We start from the raw sequence: 14,857 nt of genomic DNA, 5'->3' as shown, positions 1-14,857 counted from the left end.
AATGTCTATTGAATGTAATGCAGGATAGCTGCCAGCTAATGTAATAGTAAAATATACCATTGACTTTGACCGGCTCTTCTCAGCAGAACTGCCTTCCGAACCGGTGGTAGTTTTTTGTTGACATGTACATTCGACGATTCAAAAGTGTTTATAACAGTCTATTTGAATAAAGAATATTTTGAATTTGAATTTGAATAAAACGCAGTACTGGGCTGTGCCACTCAAACATAGCGTCTCAAAATTGGATAGAATATGGTTAACCGGTCAAGTGCGAGTCGGACTCACGCACGAAGAGTTCCGTCTATAAAAACTGCGAGACAACCATGTTTGTTGTATGCGATATTTATTTTATTCTGTTTTAGTGTTAGTATCAATTGTTATAGTAATAACAATTTGTTGTTGTTTTGATATTTGGATAAGGAACCCAAAAAAATTGTCGTTACTCTCCTACCCAACTATAGCAAGTGTGAGATGTATAAGATCTAAAAAACATAAATTGTCAGCAAAATATAATACAAAATGGACACGTTTTGTCACAGAAAGTGTTGATTTAAAAATAGCAATAAGTGGTTTGCGTACATGTTGAACAAAGAACCATAAATTAAATGAGGATTAATCGTCGTTAATACAGCGAGGGCAGGTCCCGGCCCATTTATTTGAAAACTAAGACAAAAACGGATTTAACTTGGGACTTGATAAGTGTCTTACTGCTTTGAAATTTACTTAAGTCAATTGTAATTAAAATAATATTGCAATTCTTGTATGTTGATATTATACTAATATTTTCACATATATCAGTAGATGTAAAATTTCTTTTGTGGTCAAAAAATACAAATTACAATATATTCAAAATTAAATTTGTGGGTTTAAAAAAATAAACGTCTAATCTACGTTAGGCTATTAGACAAGATTTAGCAAATATAGATTTTTTTGTCTTTGCAGTATACCAGGGCTTGGCTGAGGAAACCAAGTGATAAGATGTTTCGTTCCCCACACGACATACAAAAGTTTTAAAATAAATATCATAATACTGTTTTTTTTATTATTCTAAAGTAAAGGGAATATATAGTATATTATTTTATATTTAATGCACAATAGTAAATATGCTAATACATAACACTAGTACTGATTGTCCCCGCTAGCAGAGTCCGCGACTCCCTTCAAATGAAACAGATATAGCGTTCTTTTATTGTTATTATCTTTAATTAGAAACAGAAATGCTTTATAGACAACTATGTATATCGTGGCGACAGAATTAAATAAAATTTTCCAAAAAAAATTGCCGTCGTAGTAGTTTAACGGCACTGAGTTTGAATGCGGTTATGGGTTCAATTGACACTCGCAGGAATAAATTATTTTCATTTCCTTATTCTAGTAACACAAGTACAAAGGTCGGAGGTGAGTCCCGCCACTCGACACAAAATGACTCGGAAACTAGGCAAAAAGTGGACAAGGAGGTGTCGTGACACTAGGTTCCCTCTGCCTACCGGGCAGGGTATTGGGTGTCTATTGCGTTTACTCCGTATATTGTCCGAATGCGCTAAAACGATTCAATAATAAAGATATTATCAGTGTGAACCGACGTTAATAACTAAGGAACTAGATGACAGCACTACGTTATTAGAGAGAAAACAATAAACAGTTTATAACAAAATTAAATTCTGAACAATGCGTTAGCCTTTTTTATTACTGTATTATAGGGGTAAGGGTAGAGGGCAGGTATAGCAACACAGGGATGACAGATCTGCCATAATTAAAATGTCTAATGAGTCTGCTCTCCCCTCAGGGTCTAGGCCGAGAGACCACTTTGGTTTATTGCAACTCTACAATAATCATTGTTTAGTGTGATTGTTTTTGATTTTTTTTAATGGAGTTCCAATTGATTCTCGAATAGATGTTCTTTTTAGAAATGTAGAAAGACCGAGCGGAAAGCACTGTCTCAGCACTAGGTTCCCTCTGCGTAACTATATCGAAACAAAATTTAAATATTTGTTTATAAGTTGGCTACATTAGTTGTTGGTTGTGGGCTCTGATTCAACTTTGGTATAGTTTATAGTCAAAATGCTAATTTCTATCCGGATACTACCAAGTCATTTACATATTGCATACTCGTACATGGAATAATGGGGCGATGTTGGCCAATGGATGTTACTTGTGGGTTCGATTCCCATTCGAAAAATTACTTATATTTAAAATATTATTATTGCGGAAAATATACTTAACTTAAAAAAACAACACTGATTTTCATCAATTAATACTTAATCTTTATACATTAGTATAAAACTCTCCCATTATTGAATGTCTGGCAAACGGACGGCAACGAGCGGACAGTACTATAGGTCAGAGAGAACAGAGGAGCACTAAAAAAGGTTTATTTAAAACAAATTATATTTTTCGTCTTAAAGTCTAATAGAGTCGTAGGCAACGACTCGCTAAATGCGGAGAGCGGAGAACAGAGAATCAGAACAAGAAGTTCTCTTTGTCAAATCTATATAAATATTAGAAATGAAAAAAATAAAAATCATCATTCATCATCATCATCATCATTTTATCTAAAGCAATTGTATTTATTCAAACAAAACGGCCGCACTGCAGCTCAGGTGTGTATTGACAGTAAATAACTTATGTTAACGTATTCTAGTGATAAGTTACTTTATTTGTTAAACTAGCAACCTTGCCTTATGCGTCATATATGCGTGCTTCAGGTTCAATCTTTTTTTCGTATACAGTGTTCCTTCCCCAATTTTAGTTAGTTTCACCAATCAACATGCGATATTTCGAAAATTGAAACGAAAACTTGTACATATGAATAGTTAAAAGTATATAATATATATATTTGGTATTGAGGCTTAGCAAGAGGAGAACTAGGTGATTCATTAATAGGATCTGTGCATATTATTCTAAAAATTGATAGAAATAGACGGCGATGGTGACGCAACACTTTTAACATAGCGTTTATGGGTTTGACTCCCACTCGAGGGCAATGAATAATTTCTCTCATCCTGGTAAGAATACAAAGCGCGGGGTTGAGTACCGTCACTTAAAACGCAATGTGTCAAAAACTCTCTGTTAGGTACCAGAGTATAAGGAAGGAGTGTAAGGAGTGTAAGGAAACAGAGTGTTTTTTCACTGCCTACTTTGTTATAAGCTGAAAAATGGTAAATTATGTAATGGTGCTAAAAAATAAAAAATATATATTATTTATCATAATGAAATGTTAATGACTATAAAGTGTCCTTTTGTTGTGTACTTGTATAATGACAGAGCTCAGAGTACAACGTGCACAATGCGCTGGCCTAGTTTTATATTATGTCAAAAGTCAAGGGAACATTTTCTACCTGTTGTTTAGCATGTTAATTGGGTCAGCGACTTATTTCTTAAAAAGCTTTGGTCAAAATCATTTTTATACTATAACTTGATCTGATATATATACTTCTTAGAGATTGCTTGTACGTCAATGTATTTCTAACTTTCTATACTAAGATATTATACACGTTAACCATAAAACGTAAAATCCCGTTTTTCCGTTGCCGTAAGAATTTCAAGGCTACACGCCTTCTACAATTTTAGCGCTTTAACTTGCGTTGTATTGCTGCGTTTTGTATTGTCTATAGATCACTTAGCAACGGAAGAGTTTTAATATCAAGAAAACAAAAAAACTTCATATACCTAATCTGTAGCTGCGAAAACAAAACAAAATATGAACCTGTATCTTGCATCATCATATACAATGGAAAAAGAACATAACTTCAATTTGAATACCCTCGAACGGCATTCATTTTGCATTTTTCTCTTCAATAAGTCTCATTGAAACTTGAAGTAGGCCGTCTGTCCATTGTAAGCCGCAATAACGCCGCGTCAGTTACAGCCGCATCTAGAACTGGGCCGTCTTTATGTAGCGTTTAATGCAACTTTAAAAAACTTATGCTAAACAATAATGAATACTTAACTTTGAAATATAACTTTTAAAGTTAATAGTATTTTACTAACTTTTATTTAACTTGCTATGTAAAATTTTGTATATATGCTTAGCTTGGCTGTACATGGTGGTTACGTGACCTCTTTTTTTCAATGCATTCTTACAATATGGGCGTCAATTGAAAGGGCTTGACGAAAATAACTAAACAAAAATTAGGAAAACATTTTAAGAACAAGCTTTTGTTTAAATGTGCTAAAAAGTATAAAATAAACTTTTCCTTTAAAGCTTTCACTATCAAATCATAAACTTGATTTTACATTTTTTAATTTTAAAATACAACATTTCTACTCTTGTCTCTTTTTTATAATGTTTTTATTTTTTCTAAATGAATACGGACCTACTCAAATGTCTTAATAGTTTAGCTTAATTTGATAATTTCTCAAAATCATTTTGAAATTGAAAATTTGCAGAAACTATCCTGTTTCTAAACAGAAATAAATAATGTATTAAAATTTTAAATTTATTTTGCATGGTTATAAGTCTTGTAAACCCTATAGATATAACAAATACCAAACAACAAAAATAGGGAATTGATTGAAGATTGATTATTGTCCAGGACAAATATATTTCAGGAAATTACACAGGCCTTTAAAGTCCCGAAAAGAATATAATAATTTAAATATTACTTTTAGGCAATCGTGGCGTCTGACTAACAATGTGCGCGCGTTGCGGAGTTGAGCTCTCCCAGTCAGTATGACATGTCCCCGATACGTCTCAAAACTTGAGCGGTGTGTGGAGAACGTAGTGTTTTACCATTAGATTTCGTGTGCTTATCCTGTTATATGCAGGACACAGCGTTAATAAAAAAATATTACTTAAAACTTTCAAACGAAAATTTTTAATAAAAGTTAAGTTTGGTTAACAAAGCTTGAGAAATGCTTCACCACCTCCACTCAGCCGAGCTTTTAGCTAAAAAGCCTGCTTGTAAATAGCAAAAGTTCGTAACAAGAATATCCCGTAAAATGTTAGGTGAAACATGAAATAAGTAATTTAGTGAAATATGTACCAAGAGACAAATTAACTTTACGCCTCCACCGCCGTAAACAGTTAACTAAGTAAAAGTTTTGATTTAATAAATGAAAAATATATTTACATATTTTTACTCAGGAAATGTAGTAAAATATTGTTCGCGACGATGAAACTACTGGACTAAGAAAGTTGAAATTTCGCATATTCGAGTGATGTGTGAGCTACAAAAGTTAAATTTCCATTTTCATAGTAACATGTTACGGTTGTTAGTCGTAGTAGTGTAGCTCTCTCAGTGCGGGGACATTGAAAACCATTTTCTCAACTGTTATATTTTTATTGTGGATTAAGTATACGCTGCAGCTAGTTTCTTTTTTACACGTATCGTGTGAGAAACGAGCCCACAACCATCTCGTCCAAATACGTCATAACGCAGTATTTTGCATATTTCGCGCACTAATATCATCAATTACAAGTTCGAATTGAACTTTTTATTTTGTTTTGGATAGTCCAGTTATATAATCGACAAAAATATAAAAGGCAACATTATTTAACCATATCAAAATAGCATTATAAATAAAAACAATACATTTTATTTTCGTAGCTTTTTATTCACTCTGTACCCCGCAGAGGGTGTTAGTTTAAAACACTCCGTCTCTACTCTCCGCTAAATCAGACATTGTCGACTCAGACTAAATCAGATATTGTCGAAAGTCAAAGTTGAACTTTGTTTTGTTGCCATACCTCGAAAATGTATAAATTCCTTTTCCCGTTTCGAAGATGAGCCCATAAATAGCGTATATAGTCAATCGCAACGGCCTTAAATTATATGGATCTTATGTGAATATGCTAATAACATTTATATAAACGCTTAAAGCGTATGATTTAGACACGTCGCACAAGTCCATTAGTGCGAGCACGCGGTCTGAGTCCGTCGCCTATTTAGTTCAAGTTTACAATTGTATGCGACCTACAGAAGGTACTTGTAGTACTCCAAAATATACATACTTAGATAGATATATCTTTTAATGCTTTAGTAAAATTTGTAGATTATATTTTAAAATTTTAATATGAGGTTTAAAATTTTAAGAGCTTTAAAAAGAATTTATGTTTAATGTTTAAATTATTGTGATATTTTATTTTGGAATTGTGCATTCTGCTTAAAAAATTTAAAGATTTTTTAATATTATTAAGACAGTACGTGTTGAGTGGCGGGACTTAACGCCGCGCTTTGCCTCCTTGTCAGAGCGAGGAAATGAAAATATTTAATTTCCTCGAGTGAGAATCCCCCCCACAACCTGTCAAGTTTACACTTGCACGCTTGTGCCCCAGCGCCACGACTTTTATACAGATTTTTTGTGCAAAAATATCTCTGAATCAAAATTGAACTATCGTGTAAGTAATTAAAACTTCTTAATTACATCACCACCCTACAAGTATGATACCAAAACAAACAGTTTTATTTTTTAAGTTTCACATTGTGTACCACAGCATCCACCAGGATAGGCAGACGGAGCCTCGTTTTGAGACACTCCGTCCCAACTTTCTACATAATTTAAATTAGAACAATACCTATACCTGCAATTACTAACAAATTTCTCATCGAACCTAAAAGCTTAAGTTATTCAGGACACAATCAGCTAATCCTAATTATATAATTAAGATTTCATCGGAGAAAGTCCCGACCGAACTAAAGCTCGTCCCGACCTAATTAAGTTAATATCATTGTGATTTAAAGACGTTTACACTTTGTAACTCCTTTTATTATTCTAAAAAAATATTTTTAATATTTTTATATTTAATTTTTTTTTCATTATTACAATAATTATATTAAATATATAAGATATTTTTATTGAATAACTGGCGACCCTCTTGCGGCTTCGCCCGCTTTAACTACTGGATTATTCATGTAATGTATGTTTACAAAACACTTAAGATAATATGAAAATTAATTAAACCCTAATGCAACCCGCATTTTCGTAGTTTCTTTTACACAGCAAGGATTTTTAGTAGGTACCGTAATTTTAAATCTGTGCTACTAATCTTTTCAAGTACTTATTAAAATATATTTAAATGACTATTTTTAGATAGTTAAATGACTATTTTTAAACGGAAGAAATTATAAACAAAAACCTACCTACTAATAACTACTTCAAAAAATGTGAAACCAAATATATCGCGCTTAAATAATACATTCAACTCCAATTATCCAATACGTGCAAACGCATCTAAATCTTCGTTGCTATAGAGGCAGCCGGGTTTTTTTTTTTCGAGCTTGTGGTTAATGCTGAAGAGGGTATTCTGTCCCTGATGAAAAGCAAGCCCGACGTGGCTGCCTGTGAAGAAAATTAAATAGAATGCATCGGCCGGGAATGAACCCGGGCCGCCCGCGTGGCAGGCGAGCATTCTACCACTGAACCACCGATGCGTGTAAAGCAGGCGGGCGCGGCGGACGCATGGCGAGTGGCGAGCCGTTTCGCAGCAAGGATTTTTTGATATTGTAACAACTTCTAAAGTACTTATTAAAATGAAAAACAGTAAAAGACAGTTTTGATCTACATTAAATGGCCAACGTAACTAATGTACTTATTTATATGCTGAGAGTAAGGGATAAGTGAAACTTGAGTAACATATAGCTGATGTGTCAACGGCGGGATGTGTCAACAATTAAATGCGTTTTTCTGTAAAACTATTCGCAATTTCGATATATTGTAAAAAGCAAATTTTATCTTCGTTTAACGTAGAAAATTAATAAAGTATTTTAAAGGATAAGGATTAATACCATTATGGAAAAATATTCCTCACAATAAAAAATATATTGAAATTATTATTTTTAGACAGAAAAATGATCACTACACGTTATTCTTAAAAAATAAGAATATGCCGTCGCGGACTTTTTTATAGATCTTATTAAGAGGAACAATACTCCAGTACATTTTTTTCATATAGTACTTACCATTAGAGCAGCGCATGCGCGAAAGTGTCTCAACGGGTAGGACTTTATACACATTTATCGTATTTATGTTAATTTACATAAGAATGTATAAATAATAAACTATATATAAACCTTCTACGAAAAACACTCGACTTAATGGTGAAGACCGCATCAAAATCCGTTGGGTGGTTTAGAAGAAGAAGAGTTAGAAACAACAGACAGACACGAAAACCGACTTTGTTTTATAAGATATATATATATATAGGATAGGATAGGATAAAAGGTGAAATAAACAGATATTGTCCAAATGCGCCACGACGCGACGGCGTGCATTATTTAATTAAATAATGCGAGAGAGTCAGAAGTATTTGCGTATACAATTATCTTGTTTAAGTGGAGCTTTCCATTTGTTGGTTAGGCTCAAGCTTATGGAAAGAGCTTTTTTAAACTATCTGCGCGGCGTAGAGTCGAGCCACTCAACACGCAATGGCTCAAAAATGGTGCTTAGAGAATGGGGTGTCTTAACTCTAGGTTTCCTCTGCATATCCACCCTGTTATGTGCGGAACACAATTTTTTTGATCAAATCAATATTTATATTATTAAAAAGATTCTATGGTTAATTTTTAATGAATATATCAATAAGTTGTTATTTAATTTATGTACATATACGTTTTACCTTTATATTTTATTCCTCATATTGTGGGTACGCAGAGCGAATCTAGTATTAAGACATTCCGTTCTTCAACTTACCCATTTTTACCCTTACCATTTTTTCAAGCCATTGCGTGGCATTGGAATTCAATGCCATGCTTTGTGTTCTTACAAGTGCTAAATAATAAATATGCTATTTTATTTGTGGTTAGCACGGCGTTGACTTCTGCCACTCAATACAGAATGCTTCCAGAATTCGGCAGAAAGTGGGCAACGGAGTGTCTTAACACTAGGTTCCCCCTGCCTACCCTGCTGTGATTGTGATTTTATTTATTTATGTTCCATGCCTTTTTTGAATTATTTTAATTATTACTTGAAACTAAATATGTTACTGTATAAACATCATCTGTATGAATTAGTCTTAATAAAATCTTATATACAAAAAAAATTAGAAATATTGTCAGAAACCGTTTTTAAGAGGCGCGGGTTCAATTCTTGGCGCGTATATAAGTTTCCTAAAAACTTTGCAGCTAATTACTTCTCAATTTCATAATATATTACATTTATTATTCTAATATAGCTATATTTTTAACTTTATATTTTTTCATTCTACAATACATTTTAGTATCGTCTAATCAAGTACTAATATTTAGCATCGCTATTTTATTTTTAACAGACGAGGGATGAAGAATGGGAATGTAAAAGTAGGAAATGAAAAACATAACCCTCGGGTGTCAACACGAAGTAGTGCTCAATTTTTGTATACAGATTTTTAGAGGAATAGAAAGAAGCTTTTGAGTTATTGTCACCTGCGTCTTAGAATTATTCTGTATAAACGTATATCGAAATTATTTTTCCTTCAGTCTCACGCTCTCACGCTTTCCGCCCAAATTGGAGACATTGGGTGAGTTGTTATTCCAAAAGGGGGCAACGAAAATAATACACTCCTCCGAATAGGGGTCGAATCTAAAGAAAAACTTTTCAAAGAGCACAAAGAACATAACCTATTATAATATATATTTGGTTAATCTTCTTTATGAAAAATCATAAAAATGAAAAGATTTAATACCAGATTGTAACTCGCACCATTTCGTGACGCGACAGTTCGACTCTACCGAATAAGTGAGAAACTTTGTTTGTCATAAATTAAGGTAAAAAATCGTATTCGCCCTACGGCTGAGTTATTTCCGCCCTTGAGAGGCTAATTACCCTTTCCTTAAAGAAGTACTGAGTTACGTAAAATATCAAGATTTCCTTTTTTTAATTAAATTACATAAAGACTTTTATAGCTTCACGCATTAGCATATAGCAGGGTAGACAGAGTATGAGTTTAAATTTATATATAACTAGCGGACCCGGACGCGGCTACGCCTGCTTGAAATATAAGAATATAATTTCTATAGAAATATAATTTCAATCTAGATGAAATGCTAAAAGTGACTATTATATTTATTTTCATAAAGATGAATATCAAAATGACGCCGTAACGAACGCGGTCGCGTAGCGACGACAGTTGTTATTAACATGGCAGAATAAATTGAATGTCAAATTAGAAAATATTTTAATTTATTAGTATATATGTGTAATGTAATATTATATAGCCTATAGCACATCTGAAGAATGTGCTTTCAACAAGCTTTCATACAAAACAAAAACAAAGTAAATTCATCCAGTAGATCCAGAGATCTTAGCGTTCAAACAAACAAACAAACAAATTCTTCCGCTTTATTATATTAGTATGGATTCTTCTATTGCTATTATGACACACTATAGGTATTCACGATGGCTGTCTATTCGATCATCATTTAAAATATTGCTTATGCTTTTCTAGCTTGGTTGAATAAAATATAATGTGTTTTATATTGAAATGTAAAGAAGGAGAACAAAGGGATATTTTATTTTATTTCTCAACTAGCCTACAACAAACCTGCGGCTTTGCCCGCGTTGGCAAATACAAGTAACTATGTCAAATATATCATGTATACCTATAGTATTCCTCGATTAGCAGACTACTATTAAATAAAAAAAATCCATAGACCATAGGTTCCTGAGATGCGTTCTACCAAACAACCCCTGCAGCTTTGTAATGTTAGTATAGAAGTATAGTATAGAAGGGAAGGTAAAGTAGCAAAGAACACTCATGATTTATAAGACAGGGTTGGTTCAGTCCGAAATGCTCATAAAAGTTTTTATTATTCTAAGCAGGGAGGGAGGGAGGAAGGGAGGTAGGGAATGCAATTATAATAGGCCTGTAATATTCATATCGTGCTAATGTAAGCCACAGTTATGGGCGAGATTTTACTAAAATATTTAAAGCAAAGCTTAGTTTAGTTACGCATGCAATGTGAAAAAGTGGTATTGCAAAACGAGAAATATAAAGAGGACGTGGTAGTGGCGGTGGTGGGTTTGGTTCTCATTGTGGTGAATGTACAATTTTTATTTCCTCGCCGAAGAAACTAAGTGCAGAGGTCCAGGCTGATGGAACCTATTGTGTTAAGATGTTCCGCTCCCCATGTTCTATCTAATATTTATATTTTAAGACATTATTAACTCTGCACATTGTCTATGAGAGCTAGAAAATGAACATAATTTAATAACAATCAGTTTCCCGCGTGTGGATCGAACTTACAACTACCGCCTTACAGTCAAATTATGTTCCACAGTGGGATTTTTTATAAAATAACTTAAAAGTTAAGAAAAACCGCGGTATAACTGTAGTGAATATGTACCTGAAACCTGACTGCTCACAGACACGACACTGCTCGTTCGTACTTCGCGTGTTGTTTTACGTTTCGAGCATAGCATGTAATGTGACTTGCTACAACATGATACAAAACTATTCAAAATAATGTATTTTTAAAAGCTTTTATTTAACTTGCAATGTATGTATGTGGGTTCGGGTGAAATCTTGGAGCTCAATTTTGAAGTAGATATCGTCAACCGATTGAGCTGAAATTTTGTATACACGTTTACTTTGGATGACAATGCACGATAAAATATGTGACGTCATTCTAAATGTATTATGGCGGACCATGCAAGATGGCGGAATTGTTATTTTTAATGTACTTCTACAATATGGGTATCAAATGAAAGGACTCGTTGAGAGCAACTCGAAAAATAATGTGATGTCACTCTAAATCCCATAAGGAGGATATCGAAGATAGCCGAGTATCTATTTGGCCTACTTCTACAATATAGATATTAAATGAAATGGGTCGTTGACCGTAACTCTAAAATTAATGTGACGTTATACTAAATCCAATATGGCGGAACATCTAAGATGGCGGAATAGTTATTATTTATGCACTTCTGCAATATGGGTATCAAATGAAAGATCTTGCCGAGAACAATTAGAAAAATAATGTGACATCACTTGAAATCCAATAGAATTGACACGATTCAAGTTTTTTGTGCCTTCATATAATGAAAGGTATGTTCGTACGATTGAGCTGAAATTTTGTATACACATTTGGTTTGGATGACAATACACGATAAGGTTTGTAACTTCATTCTAAATACAATATGGCGGACCATCCAGGATGGCGGAATAGTTATATTTCATGAACTTCTATAATATGGGTCTCAAATGAAAGAACTTGTTGAGAGTAACTGGAAAAATAGTGTAACGTCATTCTAAATCCAATACGGCGGGCTATCCAAGATGGCGGAATAGTTATATTTAATGCACTTCTATAATATGGGTATCAAATGAAAGGGCTTTTTGAGAACAACTTGGGAAATAATGTGACGTCATTCTAAATCCAATATGGGGGACCATCCAAGATGAACGAATAGTTATTATTTTTGCAATTCTGCAATATGGATATCAAATGAAAGGGCTCATTGAGAGTAACTCGAAAAATAATCTAACGTCATTCTAAATCCAATATGGCGGACCATCCAACATAGCCGAATAGTTAATTTTAGTCTACTTCTACAATATGGATATCTATTGAAAGGGCTCGTTGAGAGTAACTCGAAAAATATGACGTTTTTCTAAATCCAGTATGGCGGAACATCTAAGATGGCGAAATAGTTATTATTTATGCACATCTGCAATACGAGTATCAAATGAAAGGGCTTGCCGAGAATAATTAGAAAAATAATATGACATCTAGTGTGAGAAACCTTCTTCCTCCTGGCATTAATCCCGGCTATTGCCAGGGTCTGCCTTCCTACTCAACCTACTCCACTTTGCGCGGTCTTTTGCGTCCTCGGTGGTTAGACCATTGGCTCTCATATCCGGCATCACGACATCCAACCAGCGCTTCCTTGGGCGTCCAGGAGGTCTCACTCCAGGAACTGATATAGCAAGGCACTTGCATCCGACAAACCATCGCAGGCGGCGCTCTTGGAGCTTATCCGCTACGTCACGGACCCCAAGACTACCTCGAACGAATGTGTTACGTATGCGGTCAGACCGCATTACGCCGCACATCCACCTCAGCATCTTCATTTCCGTGACGTGAAGCTCCTGAGTGTGCCGAGATAGTGCTGGCCAACTTATCCGGCTATGGACATCGTGATCGATACCTCCAGACTCGTGCATAACGGATCCAAGGTACCTGAACTTTTCTGACTTAACGGCTGGCTCAGGACCTACAAGGATCGTGCTCGAGTCCGGGCTTCCGCAGGCCATGTACTCGGTCTTCGACACATTTAGTTTAAGACCGCCGTTCTCAAGCGTACCCTTCCAGAGGTTCACTTTACGCTCCAGCGTCAGTCGGTTCTCGTCAATGAGTGCTATGTCGTCGGCATACATCATCAGCGATGGAGGGTGCACTACATTGAATAAGAACGGACTAAGAGTCGAGCACTGGTGAACCCCCACTGTAATCGGGAAGGGTCTAGTGTCGCCAACAGCATTCCTAACCATAGAAGCGGAATCGTGGTACATGTCTCTAGTGTGAGAAACCTAGACAGTGGTAACTAAAAAGTAAAAAATAAATTATAAGCAAAAAATCATTTTTAGAAAAAGCTTTTATTTAAAAGCCCTAAAAAGGAGAAAATAAAATTTGTCTTTTAAATTTTAACTATCTACTCATAACCTCATTGTACACAATTTATATGATCATAAAAGCTTGTCGCGTTAATCAATATTTAATTAAATTCAAACTTTAAAAATTGAAACTTAGCAAATTTTACATAATTAAATTAGCACTAGTTTAGTTACACAAGTAAATCGCGCGACAAGTTTTTATGATCATATAAATTGTGTACAATGAGGTTATGAGTTGATAGTTAAAATTTAAAAGACAAATTTTATTTTCTCCTTTTTAGGGCTTTTAAATAAAAGCTTTTTCTAAAAATGATTTTTTGCTTATAATTTATTGCTACAATCAGTTTTCACATTTTTAAATATTTATAATTTAAAGGCATATTTTTTCAAACATTTTTAAGTAAGTAATAAGTGTTAAGTGAGTAGTTTTCCTCACTAGGTAAGGGAAGAAAACACTTTTTTAGAAAACATATAAAATGCTATTTTTAGTTGAAGACGCGCAGGTTGAGTTCCCGCTACGTTCTAATTTAATTTTCCTTTTCTATAAAAATATAAACATAAATGTTAAATGTAAAAAGGTATCTTTCACACACTGTCTATGTGTCGACTGTAGGTTTTATTGGAACGAAGAAGAGTGAAGTGACTCTCAGTGTACTTAAGTACACAAGTAAGTAAGTCTTTTACGCAAGTTGTCTTGCGTTGCAATGCACATTTATTATTTCATTTTATTCTTTTAAATTTAAAAAAAACAAAAATTAAGAAAATTAATATTATTATTTTATTTATGACTAAAATCTTTATTTTAAAAACTTCCATAAAACAACCACCCATCTCTCTCACATGCATACAAAATACATTTAACCTGAATTAGAACAGGGACTAACCTTCTAATATCGTGTATCCAGGACAAGCAACACTTAAGCCACGTGCGTTCAGTGGCAACGCAAATCGCAACTGAACTGTAGAGTAAAATGACGCCTTACTTCTTTCTATACCTTGAAATTATTCTAAAAGCTAAGCCCTTGAAATGTATTACTTTACTGAAATGTATGCAGGTTTAATTCAGTTTCAATAGTATTTAATATAGGTATATTTGTATTATTTTGATGTATTTATATCATTTTAGTATATATATATATATATGTCAAAACTCTTTCATTACTGACTGACAGACATGTCGAGTAACGTATGTGTAATGTAGCTGTATTGGGTTTAATAAAGTTTGAATGGCTTAAACTTCAACTTTAGAGTTTATTTTAATTAAAAGCTTTTATTTAACTTGCAATGTATGTATGTGGGTTCGGGTGAAATCTTGGAGCTCAATTT

General features: G+C 33.9%; 1 protein-coding gene across 3 annotated transcripts in view; it reads right to left on the bottom strand.

The window, feature by feature from the left end:
* LOC146537992 (uncharacterized) overlaps positions 1–14,857 on the bottom strand; it is a 223,461-nt gene that overhangs the window by 38,689 nt on the left and 169,915 nt on the right. The gene's annotated exons all lie outside the window — the stretch shown is intronic.

This window comes from Heliconius melpomene, chromosome 6 (assembly GCF_056956725.1).
Source record: "Heliconius melpomene rosina isolate 202511_hmr_F chromosome 6, ASM5695672v1, whole genome shotgun sequence".
Lineage (NCBI taxonomy): Eukaryota > Metazoa > Arthropoda > Insecta > Lepidoptera > Nymphalidae > Heliconius > Heliconius melpomene.
Note: the sequence above shows the minus strand (reverse complement) of the source record. Positions and strands in the feature narration are given on the sequence as shown.